This window comes from Setaria viridis, chromosome 8, assembly GCF_005286985.2.
Source record: "Setaria viridis chromosome 8, Setaria_viridis_v4.0, whole genome shotgun sequence".
NCBI lineage: Eukaryota > Viridiplantae > Streptophyta > Magnoliopsida > Poales > Poaceae > Setaria > Setaria viridis.
The window spans coordinates 36,889,590-36,899,134 of record NC_048270.2 but is presented as its reverse complement, the minus strand read 5'-3'; the positions used below and the strand labels follow the sequence as shown (position 1 = coordinate 36,899,134).

The window sequence follows — 9,545 nt, the reverse complement described above, 5'->3', positions numbered from 1 at the left end:
AGTAGTTCATACTATGATTGCCTCTAGATTACGAAACTTTTTATGGATGGAAAATTTTCATACTAAGTCAACTATAAATGCACATTTTGATAGATAGTATGATCTAGTTCATATTCGTCCAAAGTAATGCAAGGTATAGGTTAAGTTTTTAAGTTGCCTAATTCACCCCTTCTCCCTCTTAGGCTATATGAGCACCGATTCCTTACATAGTTTTTCAAAAATTTATATGGTTTTCTCTATTTCTTGAAGTTACACAGAGAAATATATCGGTTGAAGCCAAATAAATAGAGAAACAATACCGCAAAATTCCAAGAAAATCACGTGAACTAAAATTTTAAAGAACTATGAAAAATATATTAAAACGAGTATGAATGCAAGTGAATAGATCTTCTAATAGCTCATACGTTTATTTCTTTTACTGTAAGGCCCGTCATGCCTGGAGTTATCGTCTAGATGCCATCTACATGTGGTAGTTCATTTTCCTGGTTCCAAAGTACTATTCATGTGCCATGACATTATTATCATTGCCATCTGTCCAAAAATCCACTGGCGGTGAAGGGAGCTATGTGTTTGCTGTTGGTCCGTCCTCCGTGACGAACAATGCTATCATGCCCATTGATACATGGAACTCGTAGTGGCAATGCATGTACCATATACCTGTACGCCAGCATCAGATCTTGGGTTTCTACTTACGCACCCCAACTACAACTAAAATATGTAAGTGCGTTTCTAAACAAATCCATAGTATAAGTGATAAGTTAGTAAATTTTGTACTAGAGCAATAACCACAACATATTTCTTCTATAAAATGGTGCAGATTACTTACGAACTTCGTGTCAAAAAGTTTATATGGATAATAAGTCTACTCCTTTATTGCTTTACATTTATTCTCTTTGAAGATTCCTAAACTTGTACTCTCAAAATATGCTGCATTGAAACTTGAAAAATCGGACCATGAGGTGATAACTCTTGTAAATCACTTCAATTTTTAGATTTTTCTGAACTGACGAGCTTATATGTCGGCAAAGTAAAAGGACATTGATGGATTGGTTCTTGAAACAATTAGTTAAAACAAATGATCTAATCATAACGACATCCCAATAGAACAAAAGGACCTAGCAGCGATGCACAAAAAAGCACTACAAACTTTTATAGAATAACTTTTAATACAGACTTGAGGCATGACACGTGATAGACATAAAAAATGAAATTATTGCATTGACATGTTGCATTTTGACTACTTATACACAAACCAAACATTAAACGTAGTATATCGTAGGAGAGTTATTCATCGAACAAATGCTGAAATAGAAAGAGTTGTTATGTTCTACGTAACAGTACATTGGCACAGAAACAAGCAGTAGCCCCAGTTGGAAACCTCATAGATCTCGGTTTTTCCAACCGGGACTAATCATTAGGGATTAAAGGTTCCGACCTTTAGTCACAGGTCTTTCACTCGGGACTAAAGGCATATCTTTAGTTCTGGTTGGTAATACCAACCAGGACTAAAGGTCTCGGAGGCTTTAGTTCGGGTTCGTAACACCAACCGGGACTAAAAGTGTCTCCATGGACTACGAAATTTAGGCCCGGGACTAGGGACTACGAAATTTAGAGTCGGAGCTTTAGTCCCAGGCTAAAAAGAACTGAGACTTTTGTTGAGGATGGAAGGTCGTTTTTCCACCAGTGGTATCCTCCTTGACAAAAACCTAGCTAGTGTATCGTAGGGCAGTTATTCATCGAACAAATGCCAAAACAGAAAGAGTTGTTATGTTCTACATAACTGTATCTTCTTTGGCAAAGAAAAAAAGAAAGTAAAAATCACGTTCGTACCTGGATTGTCCGCAATAAATCGGCCAGCCACCCATCCAAGCCGTGGTACAAGCACGGTGTTCACAAGTGGAGGATTAACTAGGTTGTGCCACATCCCTTTCCTTGTCATAGTTGCCGCTGCCCTGTGCCAGCACGAACATGTCATGTCCGTGCAGGTGCATCGGGTTGGACTCGCTCTGCAACATTGACGTGCTCTGGAACACCACATCAACAACAGCTCCATACCGGAATCGCCGTGCCAACGCAGCCTTGGACGTCGGCTCTAGTTGTTCCTCCTTGGGTCCTGTTGGGATCAAGGAACTGTCAGTGAAGTTGAACACCCGCGGTGGTACATCAGGGAGTTCTTGCAGCCAGTCAATGTTGCTGGGGTTCTGGTAGTGGGCTTCTAGCAGTGGTCTCGACACGGTGGGGAGCTCGTATGATATATTATTCATGGTTGCCACAACGGTGACCTCGTCGCTCTCTGCTCCTCTCTCGCAGGACTGGCCTTGCCGACAAACGGAGCCAAGCCCGAGCGTTATGAATAGGCGTTCATCGATTCGCTTCGGCACTGGTAGGTGTCTTGGGTGGTGCAAGCTGGTAAGGTTGCCATGCATGGAAGTAGAATGATAGCATATTGTTGTGGTTGTCAGGCATCTCCGGTGACATTGGAACATCACCGGACCGACTTCCTCCTGCTACGTTGCTATAGTGCAGTATGCCTCTAGTGGGCAAGACTGGGCTCTAATAGTCGGGCATTGGAGGCTGGTTGGGCATGGCGACCATGTAGTATCTTCCAGGAGACGCATCGGCGACCACGAGGGCGTCGAATGTCTGGCCGGGAGCGATCGCGATTTTGTCCGTCGTATAGGGGCTAACGTAGTTGGCATCGCCAGCAACCACTATGAACTTGTGCCCAGCTATCTTGAGGTAGTACTCAGAGAAGAGCGCAGCATTGAGTACTCGGAGTAGGTAGGTCTTGCCGGGCTCCACGTCCAGCTTGTAGCCTTCTTCCACGACGCCTTCAAAGTTGAATCATGAAATTTCAGTGAGATAAAACACACTGTTTCGACGTGGACATGTATTAGTCTAATGCTAGTTTGATTACCAGAGCAGTTGTAGAGATCTCCAAGCTTGCCATTGATTGTGGACGCTTTGAAGTAATCGTCAGCCACATAATACCTCAAGTGCCTGTCCACCTGTCCAAGGTCCTTTAGGTCCCACCACTCCCCTGTCATTACCAGGAACACAACAGCAAATAGTTCAGCCACAGCATTGTGAAATAAAAGTATAGAACGTATGCCAGCTAAATTTCCGACTTTGCGTTATAATTATTTGATTCTCTTTGTGCACTATTTGCCTTGTTATTTTGGATCAGCTAATGTGCTGATGAGAATGCTATAGGAATATGCACTACTAGAGAACTGACTTTAGATCCCACCCCCTTTAGTCTCGGTTTAATTTCGGCCCGGGAGAATAGGGGGTGCGCCACGGTAGGTTGGAATGGGGTACACCTTTACTCTCGGTTCTTTTTTTGCAACCGGGACTACAGGCCACCCTTTAGTCTCGGTTAAAACGGCTAGTTTCCGGGCACCGATGGCGCCACCCTTTACCCCCGGTTGGAGCCACCAATCGGGACAAAAAATCCAACCTTTTGTCCTGGTTCGAGTTACCAACCGGGATAACCGTTTTACTCCCGGTTGGTAATTCCAACTGGGACAAAAGGTTGGAGCTTTTTTCCCGGTTGGCGTTACCAACTAGAAGTAACCACCAACTAGAAGTAACCACCAACCGGGACAAAATCTTATCTACAAGTACCCTTTCTTCCTCCTCCACTTCTCCAGCCCGAGCCACTCCACTCCTCAAAGACAGAGAAGCTCATCCTCTCCATGGTGCCGAAGCAAGCCTAGGGGACGTGCTGCTGAAATTTTTTTTCCTCATTTCTGTGGGGATTTCACTATGAAGGTTAGCTACTTCATGCTCCGTTCATTTATTGTTGTTAAGCTTTGTTTTATACTTTAGAGAGGGAGAAAAATGAGTTTGTTTGTTGTTAAGCATGTAGAGGATTTGTATTTATACATGTTTTTGAGCTACAATGTGATGGATAGTTTGAATGTGAGGGAAAATGGACAGTAAATGTGAGGTAGAATTGAGATTATTTTAATTTTATGTATTAGGGAAAAATTAAAGTAAATGTGTTTTTAATACTTATAAATTAGCCATATAAATTGTAGGTGTAATTTCATACTTTAGTACTTTGCAGATAGAGTTATGGAATTAGCAATTTTTAGAATAAGTACATTACGTGGGAAATATTTAATTTTTTAATAGTTTAGTTATTTGTAAATTAAATATGTAATTTTTTAATAGTTTAGTTATTTGTAAATTAAATATGAGCTAAATAATTTGTGTATTTCTATGTAAACTTTCAATAATATTTGAGTTTGTCGTACTGTATGATGTTGTTTGTTTCTAAAATTTTAATTTGTGTATTTCTATCTAAAATTTTAGCAATGTGATAGATAGTTTTATTGTAATCTATTATATTGATGGCTTGCGTAATACGATGCAGATGGACCGTCAATAGATGTATAACACGGACAGGCGGAGCAAGGTGTTTATTGCTGGCATGAATAATTTTTTTGAAGTGGCCAAAGCGAACAAGCCAGAGAACGGGTTCATATCTTGTCCATGCGCCCAATGTAGTAACCAGAAGTGCTATTCAAAGGCTTCCTGGGGGACTATTCACAGCCACTTGTTTAGATACGATTTCACGCCTAACTATTTAGTTTGGACCCGTCACGGCGAAAGAGGGGTTGTAATGGAAGACGGTGAAGAGGAGGAGGATGATGACAACATTCCGGACTGTGCTGTAGGCCAATCTTTTGCAAATACTATAATGGGTGAGGCTGATGAAGATGAGTTTGCAGAAGATGGCCATACTGATGACCTCGGTCAGGTGCAAAACTCAGAAGGAAGCATCAAAGTTGCAGCGCATGATAGATGATCACAGGAAATTGCTATACCCAGATTGCAAGGGAGGCCATAAAAAGCTGGGTACCACACTAGAATTTATGCAATGGAAGGCCAAAAATGGTGTGTCCGATAAGGCATTTCAGGAGATGTTGAAAATTATCAAGAAGATTCTTCCCAAGAATAATGAATTATCATCCACAACATATGAAGCTAAATAGATTGTTTGTCCTCTGAGATTGGAGGTTCAGAAGATACACGCATGCCCTAATGATTGTATCCTCTATCGCGGTGCTGAATACGAGGATCTGGATGCGTGTCCCGTGTGCGAAGCGCTGCAGTATAAGATTAGGCAAGATGATCCTGATGATGTCGAGGGGCAACCTCCCAGGAAAAGAGTTCTCGCGAAAGTGATGTGGTATTTCCCTATAATACCACGTTTGAAGCGCTTGTTCAGGAACAAGGCGAATGCTAAGTTGATGCGATGGCACAAAGAAGAATGTAAGGAAGATAAGATGCTAAGACACCCCGCTGATGGGGCTCAGTGGAGATCAATAGATACTGCATTCCCGAAGTTTGAAGGTGATCCAAGGAATATAAGGTTTGGTTTAAGTACTGATGGATTCAATCCATTCGGTGAGTTGAGTAGTGGTCATAATACTTGGCCTGTGACCTTATGTATGTTTAACCTTCCTCCTTGAATGTGCGTGAAGCGGAAGTTCATTATGATGCCGGCGCTTATCCAAGGCCCAAAGCAACCCGACAACAACATTGATGTGTACCTAAGACCGTTGGTTGATGAACTTTTACAGCTCTGGAAGGAAGAAGCTGTACGCGTGTGGGATGAGGATAAACAAGAGATGTTTAACCTACGAGCACTGTTGTTCGTAACCATCAATGATTGGCCTGTACTAAGTAACCTTTCGGGATAGACAAACAAGGGATATCGAGCCTGCACCCACTGCTTAGACGACACAGATAGCATGTATTTGAAGCACTGTAACAAGGTAGTCTATATGGGTCATCGTCGATTTCTCCATACTCACCACCAGCTGCGAGAAAGCGGGATGCATTTCAAAGGGGCACTAGAAACTCGTAAAAAACCTTTACATCGTAATGGAAAACATGTCTTTGAGACGATAAAGGATGTAAGGGTAGTATTTGGAAAAAGTCTTGCTAGCCAACCTGTTCCAAATGACGATGATGGACGTGCAGCCATGTGGAAGAAGAAGTCAATATTTTGGGAGCTACCTTATTGGAAAACCCTAGATGTCCGCAACGCAATAGACGTGATGCACCTGACGACTTTGTACGTAACGACTTTGTACGTACGTATACCGTCTATCTTAGTATCCTTTTCCTTATCTGATTAATGAATATTTACGTACACAGTTACCACTAGATCCTAATAGAAGGCGAGTTACTGTCCTCGATTCTCTCGATTCCTCGAGGAAACCACTAGCGGAGTACCAAGAGATTCAAGACATTCTATAGTTGTAATTAATAGATCTGGACCTTTATCTCATTACAAAGGTGTGTTTCCTAAATTTTCGCCTAACACAATATCATTCATTATTTAAATCCATAGGGCATGGAAACAATTCATCAAAAAACGACGCCAAGGTGCATTCCAAGAAAAACTTACATGGGACACAGACTTCCCGGTATGTATGAAGTTTGCATATTCTGTACATTCTATATGACGAATATTTTATAACTTGTTTTTTCCCACTGAAGTGCTTAAGACAGGAACAAGGTAATAATCTATGTGGGTACTATGTGTGTGAGAACATGCAAAGTTTTCTGTCACACAAGGCCAGGTTGACGCCGCAGGAAAAACAGGAAGTACGTAATATAAATAATACTATTAATAGTTAATTGTTTTCTAGCTCCTTATATTTAATTGTCCGTGTAACACTATTCACTTCCAAATTATAGATGCATAATATTCGAGACAAGATCTTGGAGAAGAAAAGAACAGACACAATATGCGAAAGTCTCGTAGGATTCCTGCTGGATGAGGTGATAAATTCACAAGGAGAATTTCATTACGGTGGATGAAATTAAGAAGCACCGAGCAACAGCTCGACAGGAAGACCTCGACGAAGATCCTAGAGCTATATAGCTAGCTAGCTAGGAATTAATTGTACTATATATATACTAATCAAGAATTGTACGTATACTAGCTAATTGTATAAGAATTGTATATATAAGTATGTAATAGTTAAATTGATTCGTTTAAATACTATATATAGTTTGATTGATTTCATTAATTATAAAAAAAACTCTCAACTAACTAAAGGGGTACGTGATGCATAAAATTATAGGCACCATGCAGGCGCCTGCATGGCACTGTATACACGCACTTTAGTCCCAGTTTGTTTTACAAACCGGGACTAAAGAGGAGACATTTAGTCCCGGTTTGTAATACCAACCGGGACTAAAGGGTCTGTCCAGTGCCTGGCGTGGCAGCCCCATTAGTCCCGGTTGGTTTTACAAACCGGGACTAAAAGAGGGTCTTATATCCCGGTTCAAGGACCCGTGATAAAAGACTGCCCCCTTTTATCTCGACGGGTTAATCCCGGATGTATTTTCGGGAGATATGCACCCTATGAACCGGTACTAATACCCAGTTCTCTAGTAGTGATGTCTGTGTGCAGTGGAAGAAGCTAGAGCCATTTAATTTTTATAAAAAAGAATTCTTACAGTGGGGGCAGTAAAGTCATGTGGGTTGGGACACTATCCATCAATATTATCAAATCTTTGTTGTAACAGGGTCAAGTATACAGAAACGGTGTGCAATTTTGACGTTTATCGTATTAGACTGAAATGCTGAAAATTCACGAACCTATAATGATGGGGATCTCCTGATGAGGTTTAGGAAATGGGTAAGAGATGGCTCCATGCCTTGGCCGGATGATCAAGATGCCATGCACTGTTGCACGGAGGCAGGGGACATGAGCATGCCACCACAGGGTACCTTCCTGCCCGGAAACATCGAAACGGTATGTAAATTTTTGGTTTGGAAGGACGGGGCGCTGGGTAATCATCGGCACGCCATTAGCCCAGCAGTTGAGCCGCTGCTTCACTCCATGCCTACAAGAGGAAACTCGAAACAATCGATTCCAAAAGACCAATCCAAAAGGAAAATCGGTTGTAATGATCAAGTGACTGATATTCTGTTTATAACATTGATATTTTTATGTGCGGGAAACTAACTAATTTTTACTAACATCATCGTTGTCGCTAGAATTAATATGGTTCAAGTAATTGACATACACAAATTGGATCGGTATTAGTGGTGAAATTTCTGCACTTTGAACTGTGTGATTTTTTCTTTGGAACAAAGGAATCAACTGAATAATTGAGGAGTACATAATTTATTACCAATGGATCGTTAAGTTGTAGGGTGATTTGTTCACAACAAGAACGGCCACGGAGTCTCCCTCTGTAACCTCTATCGCCGGCCCGGGCAGCTGCCCATTCACCACGGTGACCAGCGTATCCTTGCACAAGTGCACCATATTCACCTGGCTTACCTAAATATGTACATGTTTCAGCAAATCAAAAAATGCATATACATATAAACGTTGTGGTTTCATTGTCCAAAATAAGAAGCCGTCAATGGTTTGGACCAAAACCATTATGGAAGAGCAGAATGCTTAGAACAAAGGTGTGCTCGACGACGGCAGTACCCGCTGGCAGGGCTGTGAAAGAGAAGAAGATGACAGCAGCAATGGCTGCCACTTGTTGTGTCAGGCCCTTCATGTTATGATATTTTCTTGCTCAATTTGCTCTACAATGTACCTCTTAAGTAGTAGTACGTACGTATATATTAGGATAGAGGTAAGCTGTCTCTGCATTGACATTATAGAGGAAACCAAGGATCTCAGACACTCATGGTTTCTTTATCTTTTTTTCCTTACGATGACATAAGATAATTCACCATGTCACTATGCCAAGGGCATCTAGATACTTACTTCTCAAGGCCCTAGACAGCTGACTTGACTGCAGCCATGTTCATAGATGTCATCACAAGTAATACTGCTTACAGACATATATAGATGTCTTTGATTTTGAGCGAATTGGTGAGCCAAAAGTTCAGTGTCCAAAAACATGTGCATTTAATATGAGGTAGATTAATTTCTTCCTGTCGAACCAACATATTATTTTGCCTACAATCAAGAAAGACCGAGAGAGGTAGGCATTTGCGGATGGGTTTGTCGGCGCTCCTCGAGGGCGGCTTTCATGGCCGAGCGACGATGTTGCCGAAAGGAGCGGAAATTTCTGCGCACCATGGCCAACTGTCGATAGGGGAGAGCGTCACATTCCGCTACATTAAGGGTAGAGGAGCTGAGTTTTTTTAGTTGCCAAAGAAATTTTGGTACATAGGAAGAGGTTGGCAATCTATTGGAGACGAATCTCATCTCCAAAATCCCCCAAACCGTAGGTTTTTAGTATTAGGGAAGGATATATGCAATCTGCTTATACACATGTATATAGTTAGTTGTATACAATTAGGATTCATGTCCTCGTAAGAAAGGTGTATGATGTGCCATGCAAAATACTCAAAAGTGCAAATAGCGACAAAAATAGTACTCACAATGCGTAATCGGATTACAGATGTATTAGCATTAGACCTGCTCGTGGCTCACCCGACCGGACCCACCTGAAAAAACCCAACCCGACCCGACCCGATCAATATGTTGGGTGGGTGCGGGCTGATATTTCTGACCCGATCTAAACCACGGGTCAGGCACGGG

At 41.7% G+C, this 9,545-nt stretch overlaps 1 pseudogene; it reads right to left on the bottom strand.

The window, feature by feature from the left end:
* Positions 1-547: 547 nt before the first annotated feature.
* LOC117834617 (laccase-15-like) lies at positions 548-8,550 on the bottom strand (annotated as a pseudogene).
* Between the last annotated feature and the right edge of the window lie 995 nt (positions 8,551-9,545).